Below are 13,341 nucleotides of genomic sequence, written 5' to 3'. Positions count from 1 at the left end.
AAACAAAAGCCTTGGAGTCATTCTTGGCTCTTCTCTTTCACTCTATCTTGCATTCAGATGATCAGGAAACTTCACAGCTCTACCCACAAGATGTGCAAAATCTACTTCTCACCATCTCCACAGCTGCTACTCTCCAAAGATCTTATGTACCCTTCAAGGCTCCCAACCTGACCCTGGTTACTTCTCTGACCTCAGTCTGCCTCTCTCCCCCTAGTTTAGGGTGCTTCGGGCATATGGGCCATTTTGCTGTTACTTAGTCACACCAAGTATGCTCCTGCCTCAGCATCTTTACACTTGCCACTCTCGCCTCCTGGGATGGTCTTCCCCCAGCTATTTCATGCTACCTCTTTTGCCTCCTGCAGCTCAGGTATCTTGTCAGAAGGGTATTCCTTGACCAGCCTCCTCCTGTGCCTCCCGATGCTTCTCTTAAACATTACATGTTTATTTGTTCATTATTTCTCTCTGTGGTAGGATGTTAAGTCCAAGAAGGTTGGGACTATTTTTGTTCACTGCTGTGTCTCCTCTGTGTCTGCATCCATGCTTAACACACAGTAGGTGATTATCCCGTATGTATATGTTGAATGAATGAATTGAATCTCTTGGCAAGTTATAATCTCAAATCTTCTTTCACCGCATTAGATATTGTTGACTTCTCTATTTGTTTGGCTACCGTGACAGTACTGTCTCCTGATCTTCATTTTCCCATCTTAACTTCTTCTCATTCTTACATGGTGGTGGTATTGTTTCCCTCTATATCCCTTTGTTTCCTTACTTATTTTGTTGTCCATGTTACAGACTGTTCCTGGTCAATTTTATTCAGCTCTGTGCTGTTGTTACCATCTCCTTGTTGATGAATCCCAAACTTATACCAGCATCACATCTCCAGAACTGGGCATCTCTTTGGGTAGCTCGTGAATATTGTCATATACTAGCTTCCTCTGCACATGTGCTCTTTCACTGTTCCTTGCCATGGTTAAGGAGCCACCCGCTAAGCCAAGCCAGAAACAGGAGTTATCCTGGATTTAACCCTTCCCTCACTGTTCACATCCAGTTGCTCACTAAGTCCTTTCCTAAATATTTCATCCATACTTTCTGTCAGCATTGCCTTAGTTCAGGCCCCCATGAGCGCTCCTTCATGGACCATTGAATTAGTACCTGACTGGTTGACTGCCTTTACCCCAGTTCTTCCCAAGCCACCACACAGCTTTGAGGAATGTTTGCAACACCTTTAGCAGTGCTTTCATCCTGTAGCTTAGAACCCTGAGGGTGGCCAGGAGTTACAGCAAAGAACTCTTGTGACCTATGGTTTTCTGCTGGCTGAAAAGAATACTGTGTTTCAAAAGTATTGCTTATAATTATCAAGTAAGCTAAGTAATTTAGAATATACTCTTCATTATCTCTTTTTCTGAATAAATACAACCATAATGTAGTAGAGGTTTCTTTTTCTTTTTCCTCTTTTGGTCATTTTAAAAGGATGTTCATATTCTTGAGTACCACTGAGCAATAAGATGAAGTAAAAATCACTCTGCACAGCATATAAAGACCCCACCTTCTGGCCTCCCCCAAGCTAAACCTCTAGTGCACTCGCTGCTTGGTGGTGCTCCCATGCCATACTGTTTCCTCTGCTCCGAATACTTCCACCCGACTCCTGGCCCTCAGGACGCCCTCTCCAATAGCTACTCCATGTTTCCTCATCAGAATAAAATCCAAACTCCTTTCCAAAGCCTACAAAGGATTTATGATTTTTTCCAACTTTGTCTCCCTCCAGCTTCCCTGTTTTCACCAGGCTATTCCCATGACTGCCTTCTCATCCATCCATTCAGGCTGCAAATCAAAGGTGTCTTATCAGAGTATGCCCCCCACCCCCAGCCATTTTCTAATCATATTGTGTTATTTTATTTTCTGGGTAGCACATTGTCATTTCCTGAAATTCTTGCTTATTCCTTTATGTCTTTGGTGTTATGGCTGCTTCCACCAGAATGTAAGCTATTTGAGGTTAGGGCCTCTGCCTTCCTCAGTAAATGTTTGTTGTCTGATTGTATTACCTACCCTCTCCTTTGAGCCCCACTCTCCTTATAACTATCTTCCTTAGGATTTATACATAACAGTGAAAAGTATTGCTCTTAGAGGTTGCAACCCCTGGAGCTGGCATTGCAAATGAGCCAGGCGGCCCTGGAGTGGACATCTTGAAGAGAGTTGTCATTGACAGGAGTGCTTCCTGCTCCCCCTAGCTAGTCAGTTGCTGCCAGTCTGAAATGGTTAGCATTTATTGGTGGGGGCAGGCATTCTGCTGAGTGCGTGTTTACTTAATTATTTCATGCGTTTAATCCTCACCTCAGCACTCTGAGGAAGGTATGAATGAATACATCTCACCAGTGTATAAATAGGGAAACTGAAACACACAGGGAGGTAAAGTAACTTGAAACTATCAAATGGCAGAACTGACTCTGAGCCCAAGCTTTTCATACAATAACTGCTTCCTGGTGTTCCCAGAGCTTCCTGACTTTTCAAGAGAAGTCAGAAATCTGGAACTTTGACGCTGTTTCCCAGTTGTAAAATGTCGGCAGTTCATTCCTATCTAAAAACCAACCAAACAAAAAATATTGCAGGTTACACAAAACAGGGTGTGTCTGCTTTGGCTTAAAGGGTCTTCCTCTGACCAGAGCTGGAGCTACTTTTGGCCCTAACCCTCAGATCCTGGCACTCAAATGCAGGATAGATGGTTGCCTGACTGGATGCAGTAATCATTTCCTCTTCTGCCTCATTTTCTTGCTCCACAATGAAATAATGTGTTGTGTTTACTCAGCAGCACATTGCACTTACAAAGTGTTTTCATATACATTTTTTAACTTTAAAAAAAGCTTCAGTTCAGGTGGATACTGCCATCACCAAGCTATATGTTTGTGCCTCTTAACCCTCTGTTTCACAGTGGATCAGGGAGTAAAACACAGGAAGTGACCACAAAATAGTGAGTGTTAGGATCACTTCTCACCACTTTTCAACCTTAATCAGTATTGCTGTTCTCTTTATACCCATTTCCATGTGTGAGAAAGCAGGTTTTTAAATATTCACTATTTAAATTAGACAATAAATACATCATCCATAAACTGTGCACAGTTTATGGAAAATACAGCACATACTGGGATTTTGCTTGTTAGATCTTGACTCTTGAACCTGGTTTCCAGTGATTGGTCTGGCCCCCATTTCTACATGTTTTTTTATTTTCTTGTTTTTAAATTTGCATTAAAAATCTATATAATTAATAATAGGGACTTTTATGCCATTTAAAATTCAATTTAAAAATAATTTTTGTATAGTGATATAATGATTACAAACATAAAAATTACATGCACAATTCTCCATTTTCCTCAAGCCCCTTGTCCTTTTTTTTTTTTAAACAATTTCATTCCCTTTCCATCTACTGAAAGTGGGAGTGGGTAATTACCTAAACCATTTAATATAGATGAAGAAAAACATGGAATCAGTTGACAACCCTGGTGCTCACAGAAAACTGTAGCTTCAAAAGACATTGCTTGGAAACATGAATTGCATTTATTTCCATGGCTAAGAAGCATGCTGTCAGGCCTCTCAGTTTGTAGGAACCAGTTCTCAAAGTAGCTACATCCTTTAAGATAGTGGGTGGGGAAAATAGGCATGTTAGAGGGTCTGGGATGGGTGATTGCAGGTACAGCTTGAAAAATCACTTCAGTATGCCTGCTACTTTGCAATACAGATTCACTGGACCCTCAGTAAAACCCAAGTTTTAGCTTGAAGATATGCACATGATAGTGTGAGATAGAAGACAGCAGTAAAGGAGCCCAAGCCAGTAACGGTTAGAGACTGTGCTCCAGCCAGGACAATGGGTAGGTCTCTGATGGAGTACTTGATCGGGAGGCAGGACACGTGAATTTGAGTTCTGGTTTTGCCACTGTCTAGAGATGTGACTTTGGGTAACGAACTCCCTTAGTCTTTCTGGGTCTGAACTTAAATCTGTAAGATGAGAAAATAAGACTAGATGGTCTCGGTTTTAGGTATTTTTAACTTTGCCTCTGGTTAAAGGAAAGTTCTGTGGGAAGTTGGGTCTGACTAGTTGTCAGGATATAGTTAGGGGAGCCAAAGTGAATAGTTACAGATTTTTCAGCCAGCCTTCATCAAAGTATCATTTGTACTTCCTAAAAAATCAAACAGCAGAGGAAAGCTTATGATAAAGAAAACATGAGTTTTCTGCTTCATCTCTTTCCTTCCTATCCCCAGCCCTATTGTCCAGAGACAATTTTTAAAAACGATTTCACTGTTTCTCTTTTTAGCATCTCCTAGAGTTATTTCCATATGATTTAATATATGTAAGCTTCTGTTCTTCATTTCTCAACTTTAGACAATATCTATGGATTTTTTAATATGAAAAATAAGTATTTAACTCACTTTTTCTACCCTCTCTCTCCATTTACCATTATTTGATATTTATATTATTGAGTTAATTATTTTTATATTTTAAATGATAAACTTATTTTTTGATCCATCAACTTTCAAAAGGATCTCAACTTGCCATTCTGTAAATGGTGTTCAAAGTGCCCTTGTACTTCCCTCTTTCTATACTCTATCTTCTGGGAGCTGTGTCAAGGTTAGTACTTTCATTCTGTCCTCTATCCAAGTATTATGTACTTGTTTTTATGTTGAGGTTGCTGTTTTCACTGCATTACCTTTCTATGCTTGCTATAAGAGCAAATCTAGAATCTTAACTGTATGATTACTCAGTTATATGTCCTTCAAATAATCAGGTATGTGCTAACGACTTATCTTTGTAAACCATTCATGTACTTATTTATTCAACAGGTATTTATTGACTATCAGACTTGTCATCATAGTGTTGTTAATAGTAGTGAAAAATTGGAAACAACATCAATGATTGACTTTAGGGAATTAGTAAAATTACTATATATTTTTTTAAGGGAATGCTCTGTAAATATTAAAATGATGTAAAAATTTTAACATGAAAATTTGATCCTTTATTAAATTAAAAAAATTTGTAAAATAATTGGTACAGTATAGCCTCACGTTTGTTTAAAACAGAGCAAAGCAAAACAAAACCAATCATATGAGAAAAATTCTAGAAGCATATACACCAAATTGTTTACTTGGTAATGTGCCCATTTCAGGGAGTGGTGATTTCTGTTTAGTTTTTGTATTTTCTCACCTGTATTTTCTCAGTTACCCAAAAAGAACAGGTGTCACTTATATAATAATAAATTTGTTAAACTAAAGACAAAAAATTAGGGTTGCCAGTCATAGTTTTTCTTGAAATACTAATGCCAACATAATCTAGGAGTACTTGGTAGGAATTCAGTAAATATTTGTGGAATGAGTGAGAAAACAATTGAATTGTAGAGATACTTAGATCTATAGCATTGAACCTATACCTTTGTAAGTTACCTTGAAAGAAAAATCATGCATTAACTGTCCACCAGTATCTAAGAAATGGCTTCAACTGAATGTTGGTTGTGTAATGACAGACCCAGCAGGATCGAGGCCCACCACAGAAGCAGCCAGGCAACAATGCTACATTTCACAGTAAGCAGGATTTGATAGAAGTGTTCTTTGTGCTTGTCTTGAGACTGAGGGGTGGGACTTCTGGCAATTTATGTTATTTTTCTGGAAATTGAGGTAGCCTCTAATCCTGTTATTACATGACAGCTACTTATTTAATTTTTGGTAATTTGGGGAGCAGCTGTGGACAAACGATTTTTCTGCAAAAAGAGCCAGCTGCATTCTGATCCACTTGGAGATGCCTGGGCACACTAAACTTCTGTCCAGCATGTCTAATTCAGGGATATCTTCAGTAACTCACCCGCTTTTGGTTGATATTTGTAACTGTTAATAGGCATCTGAATATTTGAGAACGCATTTTCTAATCCTTTTTATTGTCATCAACATTCATTAGGTACCTTCTCCACTCAGGGCACTGTGCCAGACACAGGGTTGTAAACTGTAAGGTGTTGTGCAATGAGGATAGACTACTTTCGTCTTTGACAGGTGGGTCAGCGTTAGCTTTATTTTCAACAGATTAAATTGTTGAGTAAAGAATCTGGTGTGGAGGCACCTGAATGCTGTTCCTTTTGTCTCCAGGCTTTTCCTGAGTCTACTGTCTGGGAGTTTGATGATGTCCCCTTACTGTGCCATGTGATTTTGCCAGCTCTTGCTTCTGCCCACAGTACCCTTCTTTCATTCTGATACCTGACAGACTTCTGGCTGAAGACTGTCTTCTCCTTCATGATAACCACTTGGTGTCCTTGCAGTCTTTTCTTCTCAGTGTTCCCTTAGCCCTCGGTGATTATCACCAGAATATGATTTTTTTCTTCTTTAAATGACAAAAGCCTTCTTACTTCACTTTATTAATTTGTACTTGTTTTCTTAAAGCTCTTATAGCTCAGTGGATTAAGCTACACAGTTGGGGAATTGGGTAGGTAGGGTTTTCTGCAATGAGTAAAAGAAAACTTTACTTTTGACTGTGGACCTAGGGCCAGGAGAGCCCGTCTTCTTTCTGTCTTTGAAGTGTTGAATTTTCACACAGGACAGATTGGTCTGAATTACTGTATTGAATCCACTCTATTAGAAATTTATTTAACAATGATATATAATGGCTTGTGATCAGAAGCAAATAACTTCAAAACTTAAAAATAGAATGTGGAACTGCACTGTTCAGTGTGGTGGCCATAGTCACATGTGGCTATTAAAATTAAATGAAATTAAGATTTTAATTCCTTAGACATACTTGTCACATTTCACCTGGTCAATAGCCATATGTGGTTAGTAGCTACTGTTTTGGACAGTGCAAATTGAGAACATTTTCATTATTGCAGAAATTTCTGTTGCACAGTGTTGATCTAAAACCTAGAGAAGAGTTGATGTGTTTTAAAGCATTTGGTGAAATAGTTTCTTTTTCACCTAACTATTCTTTTCTCTAAAAGGATGTTTGTTCCAGTTGAAGAATTTTAAGCAACCTGAAAGTCCTTGTGCTTTCTTTACATTTTTCTTTGGTTGTGGCACCCTCTGGTGTTTCAGCTTTGGCATAGCTATATCATCATGAAAGAATCTATTTGTGATTTGAGTCCAAGAACACTGAAATATTTTGGAAAATACTGTGTGTATATGCATTTCTCTAGGGAGAAGGTATGTAGCTTTTGCACATCCTAAAGTGTCCATAATTCAAAAAAGGTCAAAAACTACTGTCTGATAGAGGTCCTTGGATGGTCAAAACTCCTAGTTTGTGTTCTATAAGCATTTTTTCTCTCAGTATAAAAACAAACCATGTAACTTACACTTTGTCATTCATGTGCTTTACCTGTCTTTTTGTGTGGAGTAATAATCATAGCAATAATAATAATAGGTTACACTTACATAGCACTCATTATATACTGTGCCCCATTTTAAGCCTTTGTGCATATATTAACTTGTTTGGTTTTCACAGTAATTCTATTCAGTAGTACTATTCTCTCCGTTTGGGAGATGACAAAACTAAGGCATAAAAGTCAAGTGAAACTTGTCTAAGGTGCTAGCGAGTGTCAGGGCAAGACTATGAATCCAGTACTCTGGCTTCAGAGTCAACCATCCAGCTACAGCAGTGAGGGTAACGCCTTTAAAGCAGGTATGAGGTGGAATGGAGAGACTTTACATACCCTGTACTCTTTTTTTTTTCTCAAGTTTTAATACCTTTTTAAAACTATAAACAAGTCAAAACCCAAAAAAATCACACAGTTCTTTCTGATTTTTGATACAGCTTTGTAATTCTTTCCCCCTATGTTTTTGGTTGTCTACTCTTGCTAATTGAAACCTCTTCACATAACAATAATTTTATAACATTTTTATTGTATTATTTTATTGTAGAGAAAATAGAAAGATAATCTAGTTTTTCCTCTAGGACAGCTGAATGAAAAAAATACTTGATGATTTAGCATACCCTGTACTCTTTGTGTCCAGTTATATAAGAAAAATAACTAAATTGATGCAAGCTACTCTGGAAATTATAGTTAGTATCCATTATGGATTTTCAGTAGATAATGCACAGATCTCAGTGGTCTGCCAAGAACTTAAGAGTGATAAATGAAGGTCAAACCTGCCATAGAACAACATTTTCTTTGATTTGTCCAAACCTAATCTGGTGTATTCATTGAATAATATGGTAAGTCTTTCTGTGACTGTCATTATAATTTCCATAAAAGACATTTATTGTATTGCTGTGACGTCAGTTTTGAGGTTTGCTGGAATGTTAGACTTACTAAGTGCCTTATTCAAAAAGTAGGTAAGATAGACTCAAGCAGATGAAAATTTGTGTTTATATCTCCTACTTCTCTTTCTGTCTGTACCCCCTTCTCTCTATTAAGTGTCCCATTTCTCTCATGATTCATCAAACACTGATTTTGAATTCAACTTCATCAGTGAATAGAAAGAGAACCCTAGTGGTGGCCTTATAAAAATGTCCTTAGAATCACTTGATTGACAGTATAAATTGTCAGTATATTTATCGTATGGACTTATAGAAATCAATATAAAATTATGCTGTGTACCAGCACTCTGTAATTTCTGGCAGAGGTACACGTTTTCTTCCCTTTTTATCAGTCAGGACCGAGCAAAACCATAGGAAGTATTTCAGAGAATTTAATTCTGGGAATTGGTTACACAGGTGTTGGAAGACTGAACGAGCACTCAGGTAATGCAGATATTAATAACTACAGGAAGCAGCTACCACCCCTAGGGCTGTGGGAACAGAAGAGAAGAATCTAGAAGCTCAAAGGGGCCCCCGCACAGCTGATAGTCCGACCTCTGAATGGGATGCCATGCAGGACAGAAGGGACACAGCTGGAGTTGGGAGATGAAGCTGTCCTCTGTTGCCAGAGCAACATTGATAGGAGTGGAGACAGCAAGGAAATCCCTTCTCCCCTCCTTTCCCATCTTATGCTGTTGCCTCCTCTGGGTAAAACCTAATAGGAAACTGGCAGATGAGTCTGGTAAACAAGATTGACTGACCCAGCCCTCAGAGCGAGGTATATAGCAGTTCAGAAAAAGTATAGAAGAGAGGGCTTGGAATTGAGAGATGAGGTGAATAGGTGGCACAACCTTATAGGGGAATTACAGAAGCTGTAATTGCCTGAGTTTAGCTTTAGTAGTTAAAATGTGTAACCATCTATCCCCAGGCATTTATTAAAGAGCAAATTATAATAGCTACTATTTATACTTTATGGACCCAAGCCCTGCTGCCTTCAATGAGCTTATTATATTGTTTTCATAAAACATTCCACTCATACTTAAGTCATGAAGTTATGTAATAAAGCTTGTTTTTCTCACATATATTAAAGCATCATTATTAACTGGATTCTTAGACTGTTACGTATATTTGCAAATATTATAAACATACAGGAATAAGAAATATATGATTAGTCAGACAAAATTTTGTTACTTTCACGGTGTCCAAATTAGGAAGTTAGTTTTACTCAAGGCAAGACTTTGTAAACTTGCACTGTGCTGTTCTCTTGAGAAAGGGATTTGATTTTTCTAGTGACAATTTGCTTTAGAATGTCATTTAATTTTAAGTTTCAAAAGGATCAGTTTAGAAGGCTATATTAAAGTTATTTTTTTTAAAGTTCATTTTGTTAAAGTGTTAATGTCAAAGTAATACATTCATATGATAAAAGATCAAATAGAAGGATTTATAATGAAAATCAGTGGCCTTTTGCCACATTCGTCCCCTACCCCCATCCCACTTTTCTGAGACAATTACTTTAACTGTTTTTATTTATAGTTTAACCATTTTGTTTATAATATTCTCAAACAATAATTCCTCCATGTAAGTCCGGGAAAAGGAAATCCCGGGGCAAAATACCTCTGAAAACCAAAATCAGTCAAAGGGAGAAATAAAGTTTAAAACCTGTTCATTGCTTACAAACTGCAGTCCAGTGCTGTCTCTCTCTCTCCTGCTCCAGAAGAAGCCAGCAAGCAAGCAAGCCAGCCCCTCCATTTAAACTCTCAGGTTCAGACACGCCCTCGGTTGTCCTTGTCCAGGTAATTATCCATTAACATGGAGATGAACTTCTTTCCACCCCTGAGGATATGCAAATGCTCTAAAGCTGGGCGAGATGCTCTGGTAATGTTACAATTTCACTCACACTCCATAAACTGTAAAATAACATGTCTGTACTTTTTCTTGATTTCTCAAACTTGGTCATTTTCTGCTTCTTTCAATGTAAGAATTACCTCTTGGTATTCCCTTCCTTTCCCCTTCATTTTAATAGCTACATTGTAACGCTAAGTTCTTCTATCTGCCCTTGATAGTGATGCCGGGGTTCTTGTTTGCGGAGCCGATGAATGAGCTTCACAAACAGTCAAGGTAGGAGAGCAAGGTACAGGCTTTTATTTAGAGGTACGGTGAAAGGATAGAGCTCCCAGCTCACACCAGGAGGGGACAAAAGAGTCCGTAGTGGTGCGTTGTCTAGGGGGTTTTATAGGCAGCTGAGGATTTTTGGAGAACATGAAAAAAACTTAGGGGTGTGGACTTGTTAAGTGGTCTCTGAATATTTAGAATTAACTTAACACAAGCAACTTCCTCTGATGATTTCTCTGAGATAGCAGCATCTTGGTCTGGGAGCATATGAAACAAGGCCACCTGCTCAGCCCCCAAGGTGGGCTGAGGTATTGTTTGCTAAAGAGTAAGTTAAGAATTTCTAACGTCTTAACTTCTTGGGTATTAAAATGCAATCTTATCGTTAAGGTGGAATCCTTCCTGCCTTTTACTGTATTGTTTATGCCTGGGCTTACTTGCTAAATTAGTTGCCCAGTTTGCAAAGTCACTTCATCAGATCTGAAGGAGGAAAAGACAGCATATAGGCCTGGGCCTTTTAGTATGCTGAAATGAACCTTACACATGATTATAAATGGTTAGCATAATAAAACATGTGCTACTCTTCTTTATCTGGGAAACATTAACTGATTTCACTGAAGAATGAGTCTAGAGCTCAATGTTTAACATAGGGTTTTAGCAGGGGGGTTTTCCTTGCATGTAGTTACATTGCTCTGACTGCAAATATTCCGCCCTGCCCCCTCCGGAGGCCCTCACCCTACTCTGACTACATCCATGGTCCCTGTCTTAAAAGTACTTCTGACTCCCTCACTGTATAAAGATAGAATATTAGTGCTCCTAGCCTTTCCTCCATCTCTCCACCTGCCTCCTACTCCCTCGTTTCTCTCAGCCTCATCATTGCTTTTAAATTGCCATGGTTCATAACCTTTACATTGTGTTTTGTCTTATATTAAATTTTCTGCATTTTTATCTTTTGGAATCTGAAAATGGAAAATTATAAACTGGATACATGACTGGCTTCTTTCTTTCCTCGTGAAGAAGCCCTGCAGTATGGAAGAACATTTTTTTCTCTGCAAGTCCAATATCACCCTTGGGCTATTTGGAAGAATTCCTAGGGAGACCAAGTGGATTCTTCTTGTCTTAAGCTCCATTTATTACTCAGAATTAAGCCACATTTTACCTTGCTTCTCTTTTCACCTTGATTTTCTTGTGCAGTTGTTTCTCCTGCTGTGGTGAGACTTTCATCTATTACCCGATGTCCTCCACGAATCAAATCTTATCAGTTGACTTCTTTGAGAAAGTCTGTTCTGTTGAGTGAAATTCCTATCCTACTTGTGAGATTTGGGGTTTTGGTCATCCCCAGAAATGTTTAGCCTCTTAGTTTTGCTACCCCTGGTTTGGACTGTAGATTCTTGCTCTGTCACTCCCTTAGGCAGTTCTTACAGCTTTTCTTTTGATATGGTGATACTATTGATTAGACTAGTGCTCTTTTTTATATTTAGTTATACCTTGATTAGATTTGCTGGGCTCTTTTTCTTCTCACATTGATTTTTAGAATACTCTACACTTAATCTCATCCATTATGTGTGGATTAGACTAAATTTAACTCTCTCAGACATTTCATCCAAATTCCAGTAGCTCCCTGGATAGTATTGACTACAACTACCAGGGTGCTTTGAGACAAGAAAATCTGTTTTTCTCTGCTCTTCCACTATCTTAAAGTCCCACTGTAGAGTATTCTGTCTCCCTGAATGCACAGGAAACTTGCCCCAGGCGGGGAATGCCCTCCTCTTGGAGCAACACCCACCCTTACTGGCCTGGAAAGGCAAAAGCAGGAGCTCCTCTGTACCAAACTGCCCCCTCCACCTCCACAACTCCTTATAGTTCACTTAATAAAGAAGAACCCTTAGATGAAGCACATATTGCATCCCAGGTAATGATCCAGGCTAAAAAAGAGGTTTTACTAAAATTAATACTGTTATATTATTGTTTGGGAGAGTGTTTTATTTTATATTTTTTTAAATAGAGTATTAACTAATCTGCTGAACATCACTGGCTCCAAGTGATAGACAGATAGGCCTTTTTATTTGGATGTCACGTTTAGAGACACAGGTTTTTTTTTATGTTGCTGGTGCTTTTATTTGTTTTTCATATCTGTTCAGGGGAATCACTGTTGGGTCCATCTGTTGGCTCCTCATTTTGTGCATTGTGATGAAATTATGCTAGCGTCATTGGTTCCCTATAATTTATTTTATGTCTAGGAGAACAGATCCTAGAGCTGGAGTTAATATAATAAAGAAGGGCTTTTTAGATGCCTAACTTTAAATCTTTTACATACAACTAAGAAAACTATGTGCTCAGAGATGGATGTCTAATTTAAAAATGAAGAAATTGAGGCCCATTCCTTGCAAGACCATTCAAGTAATGAATCAAGAAGGATAGAATCATTAAGAAATAGAAATTCTGGCATCATCATAGTAATTAATATTAAGCATGTATGTGCGAAGCACTGTGTTCCTTACTTTATATGGATCTCATTTAACCCTCATACCCTTTTGAGGATAATTACTTTTTCTTTTCATTAAAAAAATGTTGAAACTGAGGCTTAGAGGTTAAAGTAACTTGTCCAGCATTCTGGATATGTGGTAAATAGCCTATGCTGTTTTTAAAATTCATATTATTCAATGTCTTCTCATCTTTTAGCAGTCCTATCATTTTTGCATTCAGAGAATCTGACACCTCGTGGATGAAAGCTAAAATGCTTCACTTAAAATAACTGGGTGGGTAGGTAGGGTATTATGATCTCCAGGAATATGTGTATGTCAATCATATCTGGCACTAGACAACCCATTTTATTTATTATTTTATGAGAACACTGAAGGGATCATTTACGAGTATCCCACTCTGGTTCAAAGAAGTCTGAAATACATTACATAGTGTGCTCATCACAGAGTGTGCTGAATAAAAATGGTTAAGCTGAAAGGATGGGATGG

General features: G+C 38.2%; 1 protein-coding gene across 7 annotated transcripts in view; it reads left to right on the top strand.

The window, feature by feature from the left end:
- Positions 1–13,341, top strand: part of NRF1 (nuclear respiratory factor 1) — a 152,605-nt gene that overhangs the window by 37,365 nt on the left and 101,899 nt on the right. Inside the window, exons 1-3 of one of the 7 annotated variants that reach the window (XM_073238471.1) lie at positions 4,976–5,568; positions 5,939–6,030; positions 9,975–10,053. The exons of 4 other annotated variants lie outside the window; for them this stretch is intronic. The gene's annotated coding sequence lies outside the window, so the exon portion shown is untranslated. Of the gene's footprint in view, positions 1–4,975; positions 5,569–5,938; positions 6,031–9,974; positions 10,054–13,341 lie in introns of those variants that run through there. 2 more of the 7 variants (XM_073238472.1, XM_073238470.1) reach the window with 2 other exon arrangements.

The sequence above is a fragment of the Manis javanica genome, chromosome 6 (assembly GCF_040802235.1).
Source record: "Manis javanica isolate MJ-LG chromosome 6, MJ_LKY, whole genome shotgun sequence".
In the NCBI taxonomy this organism is placed as follows: domain Eukaryota; kingdom Metazoa; phylum Chordata; class Mammalia; order Pholidota; family Manidae; genus Manis; species Manis javanica.
This window is presented reverse-complemented; position numbering and strand designations above follow the sequence as displayed.